This window comes from Pongo pygmaeus, chromosome 14, assembly GCF_028885625.2.
Source record: "Pongo pygmaeus isolate AG05252 chromosome 14, NHGRI_mPonPyg2-v2.0_pri, whole genome shotgun sequence".
In the NCBI taxonomy this organism is placed as follows: Eukaryota; Metazoa; Chordata; class Mammalia; order Primates; family Hominidae; genus Pongo; species Pongo pygmaeus.
The window spans coordinates 113,356,357-113,368,574 of record NC_072387.2 but is presented as its reverse complement, the minus strand read 5'-3'; the positions used below and the strand labels follow the sequence as shown (position 1 = coordinate 113,368,574).

The 12,218-nt window shown below is 36.9% G+C and overlaps 1 long non-coding RNA gene across 1 annotated transcript in view; it reads right to left on the bottom strand.

The window, feature by feature from the left end:
- Positions 1-528: 528 nt before the first annotated feature.
- Positions 529-12,218, bottom strand: part of LOC129011545 (uncharacterized) — a 222,308-nt gene continuing 210,618 nt past the window's right edge. Inside the window, exons 3-4 of the long non-coding RNA XR_008493353.1 lie at positions 2,894-3,261; positions 529-898 (exon numbers count right to left, since the gene is read on the bottom strand). This is a non-coding gene — a long non-coding RNA (uncharacterized LOC129011545). The remainder of the gene's footprint in view (positions 899-2,893; positions 3,262-12,218) is intronic.

The following is a 12,218-nucleotide window of genomic DNA, read 5'->3' as shown; positions in this document are numbered from 1 at the left end:
CTCTCTCCTAGAGTGTTGGTTTCTTACGGACAGGCCTCTCTCCTGGTCTTGTAGATGGTCATCCTCTCCCCGTGTCTTTATATAATCTTCCCTCTGTATCCAAATTCCCTCTTCTTATCAGGATGCCTATCTTGTTGGATTAGAGCTGACCCTAGTGACCTCATTTTAATTTAATTATTTCTATAAAGACCCTGTCTCCAAATACAGACACATTCTGAGGTACTGACCCCAACATGAATTTTGTGGGGGACACGGTTTAGCCCATAACACATGACTTAATTTTATATATGCCTATTTTACCTAATTTTCTACTCAGTGGCTTTTTCTTTTCTTTTCCACCTCATCCATTATAGTTTCCCAATATTTATAACGTTTGATCGTTATTAACTATTGAAACACCTTTAAATTTAATCTGATACAGAAATGCCCTAGTCCAGGTACCAGGTAGAGCAGGCACCAGGTAGAGCAGGTTGGGATCTCACACAAGAATATATGGTAGAAAGAATTAGAATTTTATTTCATAGAGAGTAAGTCCCAAGTATTTTATTTCTTTATAACCTCCACAGTGTCATGCAGTACAGTAAACGCACAGCACATGCCTGTGGGAAAGATGAGTGAATCAATGAATGAATTAGCAGGATTCAAAGAGCAACAGCTGACATTTATAACCCCTCATCTTCTAAGCACACAGAGTAATCATGTTGCCTTGTCGAAGACTCTTTAGAGTGGCCTGGCTGGGGAATCTTTAGTTTGAGAGACAGCCTAGGGACTCACACTCATCATGGAGAAGGCTGAAGTGCATCTTGAGATTTGCCAGTGTTTCCAGAGCAATCCGAGCATTGCTCCAGCAGTGTGAAGTTGTGTCAGGGAAATAAAAAGCCAAGGTCTCCAGTAGACCCTGGGGAGAATGGAGACAAGAACATCGCACCATTTAAATGATTAAAGCAAGAAATTTAACAGTGAAAAGTGATAAGGCATTGCATTTTCCCTTTAAAAGGACGAATTCTGTTTACTTTGACCAAGAGTAGGCTTAATTTTAAAACAGGGAGGTGATCCAGCTTATACCAAAATACCAATATATTCAAATAATAAAATAAATTAGCCCTTCTGATTAAAAAAAAGATCTTATCAAAATGCTAACTACTGTGGCATATCTGCAAAGAGAACCTTGCATAAGTTCAAAATTGTCCAATTCATAGAGAAAGCTGTTATCTAGTTTTTTAAACACCTGTAGCTTCCCTAACTCCACAGTTTATCCCATCTATAATTTTCAAATCCCCACCTATTCATTTTCCACTATCTCATTTCCACTTGAAAACTGAATAATTAGGAAAGAAGATAGATACATACATACACGATATCTAGATAGACAGATATCCATAGATAAATAAAAATCCCAATCTCTAGCTAGATAAAGAGTATTGTTCCCAGTACACATTTCAGTTATCTTAAATGTTTGTTTTTTTGTGGGTTTGTTCTTTGGGTGGGAATATATTGGTTTTGGTTTTTATTTTTAACAAAGACAAAAGAGAAAGAGGAGAGAAAAGACAATTGCACATTTCTAAGTGTTTTATCAGAGCCTCAGTGTAGAGGTTGTGTTATGATCCCGAGTGGTAATTTGTTTTCGTCACAAACCACCTCACAGTATGATACAATTTATCATGATTGTCATCCTAGGCTCAAGGGAGAGCAGAAATAGAATTCTAGCAGCTCTGTGCATAAGGACCTATGTACTCAAGTGCATGGTTAATCCTCAGTGAAATCGTTGCCATCATTGGGTGCCAGCCACTGGCTACTGACCGTAATTGGCCCCAACTGCCCAACTTTTAAGTAGTTGGTTTGAATTCACATCAATTGATAAATATTTAGGGCAAAAATCACTCAAGTGCATAAACATACCACCCCAAACTCAACAACACATTACTGTATGCATTTCCGATTCTTTATATAGACAGGGCATTTTACAGTTAGTTCTCCCCTTTTCTTCTTTTTTTTTAACTGCATTTTAATGCCCCAGGTTTGTTTAAACTTCTGTCAGAATGTTGATTTGGACTGAGATTTTATTTTTAATTCAGGAAAGAAGAGGATATAATGTCTTTAAAAGAAGAAGGAAATTCGGTGAGTTTTCTGCAATTAGCACCATAGAAGTCAGTTAAGATGCCTTCTGGAAATTTCCAATAGATAGGGGGTAAGTTAGAATGACAGCAGGCAGCAAATGAAAACAGCACTTGGCAATTTGGGAATCCTTTTTTTGTGACAAACTATTTGGTAGGCAACAATTTTGGCTTTCTCTAAACTTGTATAACTCACTGTTATTTTGGCTGATTTTGATCATTAGCACAATTGCACATAGAGAACTGTCAGTAAAATTAACTTAAGGCTGAATTCACGCCTACTTTCCCACCTCATTCTACTTAAGTACTTTCAGAAATCCCATCTTTACTTCTAGAAACATTGAAGCAACAAGAGCTAGAAAGGAAGGTAGCCAGACTGCTACACCTCCCCTCCTTCCCATCATTATAGATCAAGCACTTAAAGTGAAGTTTAGACCTCAAGTCTCTCTCTCCAACTCATGCTTTACTATATAGACTGGATTTTTTACTTCAAGTTTATCTGGCTAAAATATAAGTACATATTCACATCACTAAATAGAAAGACAATGGTCCACAAACATGCTCCACTTTCTATGTTTACTACCTTAAAAAACTGTATCATTATCCACTTGCTCAATTCATAGCCTAGGTCCTTTTCTTCCTTCTCTTTTTCTATGGTAACACTTATCTAATCACCTTTTTTTTTTTTTTTTCAAATTTTCCTTCTTCCATATCTCTTGTATGTGCTCATCTTTTTCGTGTGCCAACACCATCCAATTCAGACCTCAGTCATTCCTCACCTGTTTATTGCAATAGCTGTGAAGAAACTTGCTTCCTTGGGCCACCCTTTCACGTTAATTCTACGATGCAGTTAGTCATCTTTCCAACATGAAAATCTCTTCACGTCACTTTTACAAAGACTCCCCATAAAATTCAAATGACATGGATAGTGAACAAACCCTTCATGGCTTGTCCTAGCAAACCTCTCCAGCGTCATTTGTCACTTCCTTAGCTAACCTTGAGCCCCAGTATTCGGCTACTCACAGGTCCCTGGACCAGCCATGATTTCTTTACCCTCTTGTCATTTTCCCTATGCCTGGAGATTCGACTCCTTCCCCTGCTTCAGTTCTTTCTCAGTTTCTTGTAGAAGTCAGTTCTTGCAGAAAACCTGTGACAGTAGAAAACTTGTGACTGTATCTCCAGCAGGGCATTGTGAATCCTGTGTGCTCTTTAAAGAATTTATCGCAAAGGGGGCTTACTTTTATATACCATCTCCCTCTATCTTAAAAGCTCCTTAAGAGGAGGAATTCTGTCTTTTTAATCATCATTTATTACTGAATCCTGAATATATAATGAAACACCAGGGCCATAGAAATTTCATGCTTTATAAATATTGCTCAAAGAATGAATGAAGAGATGGCAGATGAAGATGTCTTAGAAATCAATATTACAGTTGTGTTGCTGTTGCTGTTGCTCCAGTGAAGTCTTGGGGAAATTATTCAACCCGATTGGATAGCTTTAGCACTTTCATCTTTGGAGTGAATATTTAGGGAGGACAACCCACTCCTTAACTGAATGATATTGAGGTGGTAACAAGAATTCCATCCACATTTTTACTTTCCAGTGTTTGGGGCAAATTTAGTCATTTTGTAATCATAAGTAGAAATTCAATAACTTGTTTTCTAATCAAAACTAGAAATCCATATAAATGCAAACAGTGAATCCTTTACCAAAATTACATACAAGTCAGCATTGAAAATAAGAAGTGGTTTTTTAGACCCTAGGCCCTTAGGAAAAGATGGCTTTTATTTTTTAAATGGATTATGTTCTGCAATAAAGCATACGTTTTATATTTTCCTAGGCTACAAACATATGTCATAATGTACACTGTCTATTTGTACTATAAGTCGTTTGCTTTAAAAAAATAAAAAGGTTGATTTTTAAGCTTTCTATCTAAATATCTATTTGGTTCTCGGGCTTTTTGCTTTACTTCTGTGAAGAGATAGTTCATGCCACTTTGGTACTGTCTAATTTTCTTCCTGTGCTTCTGAAAGACAACTGTCTGTCTCCTTTTGTGAAGATATTCATCACGAAATTATAACATGGTATAGGTTGAGACATGCCAGGATATTTCACCGACTATGGGGACACTCAGTAACAGACCTCTTTATTATCCCAGCAGTCAAAGCCCGGTTTTAAAATGTGAAGTACCTCTGCAATGCCTACTTCCAATTTACTGGGGAAGAGGAAAGAAAGATTAGAAAGAGATTAAATGTACGGGTATTTAGTACCATAAAAAAGGAATTAGAAAAATTGAATTTCTTAGAATTAAAATTATTATAAGAAAGGACCAAACCATGGTAGTCCTTGGAATGCCGCCTTCTCATTTTGAACTTCTTGAGATGGAACATGAATTAGCGACAATCTAAGAAATTAGAAATTAGACATCCTGAGCCTTAGAAACTTTTGGTTTTTATATCTATAAAAAAAGGACACATCCCAAGTTGTACTTACATTCTTACTTAATCAAACATGTTTTTTAAGATATGCAAACACAATTAGAAGGTGAGTAGGTAATTTGGATGCCTAGTAATCAACATTTAGTTATAATTTATGATGTCTTAATTAGTTTCCTTATAATTTAATTGATGAAAATTATTTACATGTACAAATAGCCACTGACTGTGAAAGCTAGTGGAGCCAAGATCCAACTTAGATTATTTTCCCAACCAATAAACAAACAAACAAAACAAAACGCTTTTAGCAACCAAATTATTTTTGTGTCTATTGTTTAGGACATCCGTTCTGTTTACTATTACTGTGTAAGAATTCTGTACTAGGGAATTGAAAAACTGTTATTTTGAAGAACGGAGTTTCTCCCCCTCAGTACTATTGACATGTGGGACGAGAAGATTCTTTGTCCTGGGGAGCTGTCCTGTGCATTGTAAGAGGCTGAGCAGCATCTCGGCCCTGCTTCCGCCTACTGGATGCCAGGAACACACCCCTCCCAGTTACAACCAAAAACATTTCCAGGCACTGCCCCCAGTTGGGCCACTGCTCTAGTATCCTAGTGTTCTAAGTTGGGAATGTGCCATTTGTCATTATTTAAAGCACTCAGTGATAATACAACACTTAGTAAAAAAAAAAAAAAAAAAAAAAAAAAAAAAAAAGGGAAAGATATGCCTGTAATGCTGTGCTAGATGGTCCAAGAGAAATAGCAACCCAAAGTGTAGAAAGAAGCAGTCCTGGGTTGACCTAACAAATCTTGTCAGTCTCTACAGGCTCTTACGCCAGGCCCTTCACTTTTTTTTTTTTTTTTTTTTTTTTTTGAGATGGAGTCTCTGTTGCCCAGGCAGGTGTGCAGTGGCACCATCTCGGCTCATTGCAACCTCCGCCTTCCACGTTCAAGCGATTCTCCCATCTCAGCCTCCTGAGTAGCTGGTGTGCACCACCATGCCCTGCTACTTTTTGTATTTTTAGGAGAGACAGGGTTTCACCATATTGGCCGAGCTGGTCTCGAACTCCTGACCTTGCGATCCTCCTGCCTCAGCCTCCCAAAGTGCTGGGATTACAGGCGTGAGCGACCGCGCCTGGCCGCCCTTCACATTTTTATTCCTCAATTTGCTACCATAAAAATAAATAATACTAATAATCCTCTTATAAGGTCGGGGTCCCAATCAAGGGAGCTAAAACATTAGAAGGACCAATGGACTACACAGATGGACGAGCCTGGAGGGCGTCATGCTAAGTAAAATAGGCCAGGAACAGACACACAAATGCTGCATAGTCTCACTCATATGTGCAACCTAAATAGTCAAACTCACAGAAGCAGAGAACAGACTGGTGGTTACCAGGGCTGGTGGACTGAGGGGTCAGGGGAAGATATTCATCAAAGGGCAAAAAATTCAGTTAGACAGGAAGAATATGTTCAAGAGATCTATTGTACATTATGGTGACTGTAGTTAATAACGATGTATTTTATAATTTAAAATCGCAAAGATAATAGATTCTAAGTGTTTTCGCCATACACACAAAAATGAGTATGCAATTTAATGCAAATGTTTATTTGCTTAACTATTCTACAATGTATTCATGCAGCAAAACATGTTGTACACTATACACATATATTTTTATATGCCAGTTAAAAACTAAATAATAATCTTAACCAAAAAAAAAATGCCAGCAAAGATACTAGCACATAATGAGTATTCAATAATTGGTTTGTTATTAACAAAACACAATCCAAAAAGTAGTTCAAAAATATTTTTTGCAATGATGTTTGCAGGTAAAATTTCTCTTTTTATAATGGATCAAATGATTTTAGATAAACAGAGTCAAATTCTCCCACACAGCCCTTATAATTTCAGGAATTTATAATTAGTATAATAATTCCTCTTAGTCTTAGTTATTAAGAGGTAGTGTAAGCTAATGGTTAAGAACATGAATTTTAGAATCAGACAGATCTAGGCAAATAACCCTTCCTCCAGTGTGATTTTCTCTGCCTCACTTAGGCATAAAACTAAACAAATTATAAAGCTGTAGTTTTGTTTTTGAATTTACTTTCTACTGATATGGACTTGGAGGTAGCTCTAAGACAAAAAAAAATACTAATGCTTAAGAAACATTGAATTAATGGTGTTGCTTAAAAGTTAAGAAACAATAGAAAAGGAAACTAAAAGAAAAATGTGTTAGGAAAGTAAGGAGAAGGGAAGGAAATGTACATTTAGTGCCTACTACATACCAGGCACTGCAGAAGCTTCTTCTGCAAGGATGATCTATGGTGAGGTGGTAATCCTCACCATAATACATGGTTAGCTTCCTTTTACGGAAGAGCATCAGAGGGGTACTGTAACTTACTTGACAGTACACAGCAAGTAACCAACAGAATAAGAACCAGCACAGATGTCACTCTGACTCCAGAACAGCTGTTTTTATCTACCACCATGGGCTGTCTTGGTACACCCCAGCCCTGACAGCTACAGAACTGTTCTTTATGTCCAGCTCTTGCTGACACTACACAGAGAGAATACTGAATTTTAGCAGGTAACAAAAAGCAATAGTTATCCTCACAAATGTTATCATCTTAAGGGAAGTAACTGTATCATCACGATTATTTCATCAGTTGGCTTGAGATACTAGCCTATTTATGGAGATTAAATTCTATTTTAAAAAGGTTTCAGTGGGAGGTCGAGGCAGACAGATCACCAGGTCAGGAGATCGAGGCCATCCTGCCTAACACTGTGAAACCCCGTCTCTGCTAAAAACACAAAAAATTAGCCGGGCGTGGTGGCGGGCACCTGTAGTCCCAGCTACTCTGGAGGCTGAGGCAGAAGAATGGTGTGAACACGGGAGGTGGAGGTTGCAGTGAGCCGAGTCGTGCCACTTCACTCCAGCCTGGGCGACAGAGTGAGACTCCACCTCAAAAAAAACAAAACAAAAAAAAGTTTTAGAAGTATTATTGTCAATAATTATAAAAATAAAAAAGGAGATTGCAAGTTTCTAAAATCCAAAACATTTCTATAAATGAAAGAGTTAAGGGGTCAAAGTACCAAAGTGATGAATTTTTTGTGTGGTTGGGATAGACTCCTTAATGTTAATACAGTTTTGTTGGATTGCAGAAAAATTTATGACACCATTATCTTATACAAAATATCTGCCCATTTTATAGATACAGCAGTCCCCCTTATCCTCAGCTTTGCTTTCAAAAGTTTCATTTACTCGAGATTAACTAACTGCAGTCTGAAAATATTAAATGGAAAATTTCAGAAATAAACAATTCGTAAGTTTTAAACTGCATGCTGTTCTATGTAGCGTGATGAAATCTCACAGTGTTCAGTCCCGTTATGCCTGGAGCATGAATCCTCCCCTCTTCCAGAGTGTCCCCACTGTGGATGTTCCCTGCCCGCGAGTCACTTAGCTATCTCGGTTACCAGATTGACTGTCCAACGTCTCCATGCTTGTGGACACGTCATCCTTATTTTACTTAATAATGGCCCCAAAGTGAAAGAGTAGTATTAATTTTTTAAAGTTTCCTGAATTCACAATCCAGGAAAAAGATATTAATGTACTCAGAGAATTCGTTGAAAATGCCATTTGCAAACCCTAGTCCTATTCTCTGAGCATGGTTTCGCATAGACGCTCAGGGTACTTTTGAAATGAGCCACGCCACCAAAAGAAAAGTGACATTTGCTTTGTTATATTAAAACAACTTGAGAAGCATGCTGCAGCTCCTGAGATGAATTTCCTGGGATAGAATGGAGCAAGTTTTAATATTAGCTCACACATATATTTGCACTTTATGATATTTATTACATAGGCTCAACTAATAAAAAAGTAAAAAAAAAAAAAAAATAGAACCAACTGAGGCTTTGTAACTCAGCTAAAATGTAACATGTCATTATAAGTGGTTTGTGGAATGAACTGCTTTTAGACTGATACCCTTTAATGTTCATATTTGTTTCATAAATTTGTCACCCAGATCCCTTGGTGAAATCTCCGTAATGTACACTGAATAAATAAAAATGATTCAAGATGTAAGTAACTAATAAAATCTTGTCCTCATTATTTTAAGAGGATGTCACTAACTGACCAAGAATATGTCACTTCATCAGCTCTGAAATCTTTAACAGATCAGTAAAATAAATCATACCAAGTGCATGAACTGAGAGTGTGGTTTCTTAAAAAATGCATCAAGTAAATTTTATTTTCATCTACTCAGATGGGTGATGAGTACTCAATAGGAGTAAAGATTGTTTTGGAAGGTGCAGATAAATTTCAATAACAATATCTATGTGCCTGCAGTGTTGCTGGCAGTAGCTTATCCGAAGTATCTCCTCTTTTTTTTTTTCAAACTAAAGATCACGTTTGGGATGAAAACTTTTACAAAACACACCCAAGATTTATTTTATGTCAATGAATAATAAATTTATAAATAGGGATTTTTGTTTCATGCAGTATTCTAGAAACTTGGCCCTAGTTTGTTTGAATTTCTTCCCATCTAGAAGTGAATCTATGCTCCCACCCTTTGAACCTGGAGTCTCAGACTGGACATGAAGTACAGCAGAAGTGAGGCTGCGTTGGGTTTTGTACCCAGATCTTAAGACACTGGCAGCTCTTGAACAGAACGACCAGCACGTTGGTGGCTTTTCAAGGTGTATTTCAGGTTACCTCACTTTGCTAGATTACCCAGCCTGTGTCACATACAGTCTTTTTTTTTTTTATACTTTAAGTTCTAGGGTACATGTGCACAACTTGCAGGTTTGTTACATATGTATACATGTGCCATGTTCATGTGCTGCACCCATTAACTCATCATTTACATTAAGTATACCTCCAAATGCTATCCCTCCCCGCTCCCCCCACCCCATGACAGGCCCCAGTGTGTGATGTTCCCTACCCTGTGTCCAAGTGTTCTCACTGTTCAGTTCCCAACTATGAGTGAGAACATGCAGTGTTTGGTTTTCTGTCCTTGCAAAAGTTTGCTCAGAATGATGGTTTCCAGCTTCATCCATGTGCCTACAAATGACATGAACTCATCTCTTTTTATGGCTGCGTAGTATTCCATGGTGTATATGTGCCACATTTTCTTAATCCAGTCTATCATTGTTGGACATTTGGGTTGGTTCACAAGTCTTTGTTATTGTGAATAGTGCCGCAATAAACATACATGTGCATGTGTCTTTATAGCAGCATGATTTATAATCGTTTGGATATATACCCAGTAATGGGATGGCTGGGTCAAATGGTATTTCTGGTTCTAGATCCTTGAGGAATCGCCACACTGTCTTCCACAATGGTTGAATTTTTAAAGCAGAAAAGGGAACGTAAACATATTTTGGAACTCTCTTTCTCTCCCAATTCTAATATACATGTCTATACGTTAAATATACATATAAATTATAAAATCAAGTATTTGTTTCAGGTTCAGAATCAAGGTTTTCAGGTTCTACCATGGGACTCTGGATATTTACAGGGGCAGAAGAGATGACAAAGGTAATAAATTCCCTCATTCTTGGCCACAACACTGTAAGCACTGCCTTTCTCTTGAAAATAAGGAAGTCTTGGGTAGAGGCCCACATGTGGAGGACCCAAAAACCAGCACCAACTTGTAGCCATCCTGTGAAGGATGTCATCCTGGCTGTGGATCCTTCATCCATGTGAGCCGCCTGCCTTTGCCAGTATCCTGTAGAATGCATGTGAGCTGTCCCCACCAAGAGCTGACAAAGATGCAGATACAGAAGCAACATTAATTAATGTTGTTATTTTAAACATGAGTCTTGTGATAGTTTGTTGTCCAATGGTAGATTAAGAAGAATATTTGTAAAACCAACAGATACACTAAGCAGTTATTTTCAAGAGAAAGGCAATGCTTACAGTTTTGTGGTCAAGAACAAGGAAAATCATTACCTTCATCGTGTATTCTACCCATGTAAATATCCATGGTCCCTGGTGGAACCTGAAAACCCTGATTCTGAAGCCAAAACACAATACAAGATTTGATTTTACTATATATATATGTATATATGCACACACGTATACACAAATGTATGCACACTACCATATATATACTACTATATGTATACTATATATGTAATTAACGTGTATGCATATATATTAGAATTGAGTGAAAAAGAGATTCAAAAATATTGTTTTCTGCTTAAAAAGTAAATGTAGACTGTATATGGCATAAACTAGGTAACCCAGGCAAATGAGGTAACCTGAAAAACACTTTGAAAAGCCACCAACCTACCTAGGTGTCTACAGTAGGTCTATGTGAATCCTCCCAGTCCCCGGTTCTAACAAATTGACTGTCTGAGGTTTTGAGCAGAGACAAGAAAAATATATGGACTTCCCAAAAATAAGAGTTCTCAATACTAGCACGTAGGAAGTAAGAAAAAAGAAATTTCTCTAGCTCCGCCTCAGAACAATTAAGTTAACATCTCTGGTGGGGTAGATTAATATCGCTACTAAAACAAAGCTAAACAGAACCAGAAGGGCCTAATATAATATATAATTATATATATATAATATAATTATAATATGGGACCAAATCTAATAATCATTAGTCTAGGATTTCTAAAATATTAACTGCTTCCTTCTATTTTCCAAAAAAGTGAAAGCAGGGGAGGAGTAGAAAGTGTTAATTTTCCTTCCTTCTCTCTCACTTTTCTCTGAGCCTAAATGATTGCCTGTCTTAGCATAAACAGTTGAGCAAACGGAAAAAAAAGTAAAATGAAGAAAAGTAGTAAATGCTAAAGGAAAAAACAGTGGCATCTACTAACAGGTATGTGTGCTTTTAAACCTGTAAATTCCTCTAATGTCAAAGAATTTAAAATAAAGTACCCTGACATAACCGGAAATTGTTTTTTACTCCCCGTCAGATTGAGAACATTTAAAAGAATGGGTAATATCTAGTCTTGGGGAAAGAATGGGGAAACAGAAACTCAAACACAGGAGATTGAAACATAAAGTGGTGAAACATTCATGGAGGCGATTTAGCAGCAAGTATCAAATGTAAAATCCATATTCTGTGGACTCAGTAGTTCTGCTTCTCAAAGCTCCGGCCTATGGAAACACTAGCATATGCACACAAAATGTTCACTTCTGCATTATATCTAAACTCTAAAAACTGGAAGAACTCAAATATCAGCCAATACTACAAGAACCAATCAACTGTGGTATATTTCTTCTGTGGAATATTATATAGCCATTTTTGAGAATGAGATATAAGTGTATACACATTTTATGTACCCACAAAAATTAAAAATTAAGAAGCCTTAAAATAGAATGAGATAGATTCATAGGTAATGACAAATACATATCTCTAAAACATAGAATTAGGAAAAACAATACATCTGAACCAACACATACTATGTATTATATTTACTATATATAAAACATATACATGTGCATTTGTGTGGAGTACATACCTTTTTGTACACATATATATATGTAGATGTAAATGTATATAAAACTAATTAGGAGAGCCACTCTAAATAATACAAAGTGGTACTTCTGCATAAGGAAGAGAGATTCCAGAGAGGGATGAGAGAAAAAGTGGAGAGAGGATTAAGGAGGATTGTTTACGTACTGCTGGAGTGATTCATTGTAAGATTTCTTTTCAAT